The following is a 4,635-nucleotide window of genomic DNA, read 5'->3' as shown; positions in this document are numbered from 1 at the left end:
CCGTTACTTAGCGGTTCGGCAAAAGAAGACCGATAGAATAAGGTAGTACTGGGCTTACAAAGAATAAGTTCCGGGGTCGAGTTGCTCGATTAAAGGCGGTGCTCAAGCATGGTCGCAGTCAAATGACTGAAACAAGTAAAAGAGAGAGAGTGTAAAGATCTTAATTTATCGACCCCGAAAGGATGACAGGCAAAGTCGACCTCGACGGAATTTGAACTCAGAACGTAGTGGCAGACGAAATACCTATTTCTTTACTACCCACAAGGGGCTAAACACAGAGGGGATAAACAAGGACAGACATAGGTATTAAGTCGATTACATCGACCCCAGTGCGTAACTGGTACTTAATTTATCGACCCCGAAAGGATGAAAGGCAAAGTCGACCTCGGCGGAATTTGAACTCAGAACGTAGTGGCAGACGAAATACCTATTTCTTTACTACCCACAAGAGGCTAAACAGAGAGAGGACAAACAAGGACAGACAAACGGAATGAAGTCGATTATATCGACCCCAGTGCGTAACTAGTACTTAATTTATCGACCCCGAAAGGATGAAAGGCAGAGTCGACCTCGGGGGAATTTGAACTCGGAACGTAACCGCTGACGAAATACCGCTAAGTATTTCACCCGGCGTGCTAACGTTTCTGCCGTACCGTCGCTCCTTTACACAGGTGAAATATGGATCCTTTACGGGTATCAGGTAAGGGTCTTTGAATACTTCCATCAGAGACGCCTGAAACACTTTCTGAATGTTGACTGGTCCTTGTAGACTCCAAACACAGAGGTCTTGAGGAGAGCCGACGTCCTGAGCATTGAAGTGATGGTGCACAAGTACTGTTTACGTTGGACTGGACACCTTGTTCGGACAAAGGATCCGAGGATCCCTTCTCTAACTTGAGTCGTGCGTAATTAAGCCAGCAGCACCTAGTCGAACAAACACTTCCGCGCATGCCTAATACAATACTGGTTATGTTCTTAACTGTTATATGGGGTAGATGTCAATATGTTTGCAAATTTTTTTGTTGTTACTGTTATTCTGTGTTCTCAATACTTTTATTTCAATAAATGTTGCTTACTGCAAGTTATGGATGATTCTTTTAGGACTTCATTGCTTTCAGGCTTAGCTTAAGGTATTTTCGCGCCTGACATCACAAAATGAGTTTGGATAAACATTGCCGGACAGCAAATAGCGACTCGGACATTGCTTAGAAAATATTTTTCATTTTTAACCTCGTATATAGTACGCACAAGGGATTTTGACCTTTACATTTTGGGGGTAAAATGCGGATTATACTCGAAGATTGACGGTAGTTCGGAGTCAAATATGATAGAAAACACTGACGGTTAAAAAAGTAAAAGACATTTTACTGAATGACAGGAGGGGCCTTAAAGACTAAAGACGGTCGACTTAACCAGGAAGCTCTCGAATTAGACATGAAGGAAGATTTTGCGGATCTTTTCGGTTTGAACGGCAGTTTTTAACATAATTTCTAGGTAACTAAACACATTTTAAACTTCGTATACTGGTAGAATGTGTTTATAAAACATCTTTTTCTCTTGGCTTTATTGAGAAAATTCTATAGTTTGTAAAATATTTGTTGTTGTTTTTTTCTTCAATTTCTGTAATTTCAACCAATCAATTACGTCTATTGAGGTAAAAAAAAAACATTCTGTGCCGTATGAATATGTCCCTCGTTTAAGAAACAGATTGGGTTTTATTTACATTACTGAAGAAAAAAAGATACCCTTTCTCCCACCCTAACCCTAAAACAGATAGAAATGCAATAGATCGATACTAGGGTCATAATTATGGGTGACAATTTCATATGACACCGCTAGAAAAAACTGCCGTTCAAACCGAAAAGATCCGATTTCACTGTATCTAAATTCTCTTAAGTTCGAAGGAAGCTTTTGCTGTTTCTAAATTTTCTTAGACACAGGGGAAAATGTTACTAATGTCATGAAAAATAAGTTTGTTTTCGTTAAAGTTATTCAAGAACGAGAGAAGATTGTTAAATAACACCGGAAGTTGACCCAGGGGTCACTGAACTGAGAGGGGAAACTCGAGATAATGATGAAAGTGATTTATTGACGGCCGTTTCCACCAGCTTTGATATGTTTGTAGTGAGAGTGATAGATCGATAGATCGATAGTTGGCACGTAGGACTTGTGGTGTATTGTTTCAAAGATAGCGTTCCTATCAAGGGTGAAATATCGAATTAGTTTGGTGAGCTTCGGAATTATTTGTAGGGAGTATCATTTAAGGATAACGGTTGGGATATTTTCAGGGGGCATTTGTTTAGTTTCTTTGTAGTGACTGGTGAAGTTGTTGCTTTGATTGACTTATGGTCAAAAGCGTTCAAGCCATGACCATCTCATCTTATATTAAAAGTTGAGATCTTTTCCGTTTGAACGGCAGTTTTCAACACAATTTCTAGCTAACTAAACACTTTTAAACTTCGTATACTGGTAGAATGTGTCAAAATAAAACATTTTTTTTCTCTTGGCTTTCTTGAGAAAATTGTAATTTGTAAGTTTAACGTAGTTTAATTTTTCGAATTTTAACCAATCCTATGCTCTCTTTTGAGCTAAAATCATTTTCTGCGTCTAAAACTGAGACAACATCCTGTCACTAGCCCTAACCCTAACCCTAAATTTTAGCCTTTCGTTTTTTTTTTAATTGTTATCCTTAAATTAATTTAACAATTAAGAAAAAAAAACGAAAGGCTAAAACGAAAGCAAAAGCTCAAAACAAAAGCAAAACGAATAATTTTAGACGCACGCGTAACAATTAAATTAATTTAACAATTAAGAAAAAAAACCGAAAGGGTTAGGGTTAGTGTTAGGGTTAGGGTTAGTATGAAGTTAGTATGAAGCATGGTTTTTTTAAACTTAAAGATGATAGATTCTCTCCCTCCCCCTCTCTCCCTCTCTCTTTCTCTCTCTCTCTCTCTCTCTCACACACACACACACACACACACGTACACAAATACAAAACGTACACACTCATATTAACTACACCTGGTTTTACATCATTTTTTTTTGTTGTTAAATATCAATAAAACTGTATTTTAATATTTGCCACAATTCGATTAATTGTTGCTTTGACCAACTGTTACTTCAATCGATTTTTTTTTTTTTTTTCGGTTAACTATTTTCGATAAATTATATTACGACATCTTATTTGGATCAACTATCTGCACACCAAACGATTTAAGGTTTGTCATATTAGACCGGTGTTTCGCAACCTTTTTTCACTTGCAGTACACTTATGATTTTTTCAAAATTTGGCGGTACACCTGAACCAAAAATATAACTAAAGGTATAGGGAAAAAAAATTATATTCAGGTTACACTGCGGCACACCTAGTATCCCCACGTGGAACGCCAGTGTGCCGCGGCACACCGGATGCGAGGCACTATATTAAACTCTTGCTGGCAGTAACGTTAGCAGGCCGGGCGAAATGCGTAGCCGTATTTCGTCTGCCGTTACGTTCTGAGTTCAAATTCCGCCGAGGTCGACTTTGCCTTTCATCCTTTCGGGGTCGATAAATTAAGTACCAGTTATGCACTGGGGTCGATGTAATCGACTTAATCAGTTTGTCTGTCCTTGTTTGTCCCCTCTGTGTTTAGCCCCTTGTGGGTAGTGCGGAAATATATATTAGACTCTTGTTTTACTGTCTCTATACGGAATCTATTTGAACTATGCATGGATTTGAACTCAGAACAGCGAGTTAAGAAATCACGAGTTAATGGGGATCTTTACCTCTTGACCGACAGATTTTAAAAGTAATTTTTTATAACTAAGCACTTTCAAACTTCGGACATTGGTAGAATGTGTCATATAAAACATCTTTTACTCTTAGCATTTTTGAGAAAAACTTATAGTTGTTGTTGACAAACAACGGCAGTAATTTTATTCAGCTGAATACACGTCATTGATTGGTTGAAATAACCGAAATACGAGAACTTTAACAAGAAATAACTTCGTAACTATAAGTTTTTCTCAAAAATACTAAGAATAAAAGATGTTTTATATGACACATTCTACCAGTGTCCGAAGTTTGAAAGTGTTTAGTTATAAAAAATTACTTTGTAACAAATCTGTAGGTCAAAAATTGTCGCCCATAATTATGACCCTAGTATCGATCTATTGCACTTCTATCTGTTTTAGGGTTAGTTAGGGTTAGGGTTAGGGTATTTTTTTTTCTTCACGAATGTAAATAAACCCAATCTGTTTCTTAAACGAGGGCCATATTCATACGGCACAGAATGTTTTCACCTCAATAGATGTCATTGATTGGTTGAAATTGCAGAAATTGAAGAAAAACAACAACAAATATCTTACTAACTATAGGATTTTCTCAATAAAGCCAAGAGAAAAAGATGTTTTATAAACACATTCTACCAGTATACGAAGTTTAAAAGTGTTTAGTTAGTTACGTGGAAATTATTTTAAAAAACTGCCGGTCAAACCGAAAAGATCCCAAATAAAAGTTACAACCTCGCCACATGAAAAAAATAAAAGACTTGAAAGGCTCCTTAGCATGTGCTTTGTTTCCAACCGGAAAGCTGAACCCCATTGCATATCCTGCTCATCAGGGGCTTATCTCTTGTTCTACAATACTCGCTGCCG

General features: G+C 37.4%; 1 long non-coding RNA gene across 1 annotated transcript in view; it reads left to right on the top strand.

Annotated features, from left to right (window-relative positions):
- LOC118767747 overlaps positions 1 to 3,333 on the top strand; it is a 14,848-nt gene extending 11,515 nt beyond the window's left edge. The window contains exon 3 of the long non-coding RNA XR_005003656.1: positions 3,323 to 3,333. This is a non-coding gene — a long non-coding RNA (uncharacterized LOC118767747). The remainder of the gene's footprint in view (positions 1 to 3,322) is intronic.
- The last annotated feature ends 1,302 nt before the right edge of the window (positions 3,334 to 4,635 follow it).

Source organism: Octopus sinensis, linkage group LG24 (genome assembly GCF_006345805.1).
Source record: "Octopus sinensis linkage group LG24, ASM634580v1, whole genome shotgun sequence".
In the NCBI taxonomy this organism is placed as follows: domain Eukaryota; kingdom Metazoa; phylum Mollusca; class Cephalopoda; order Octopoda; family Octopodidae; genus Octopus; species Octopus sinensis.
Note: the sequence above shows the minus strand (reverse complement) of the source record. Positions and strands in the feature narration are given on the sequence as shown.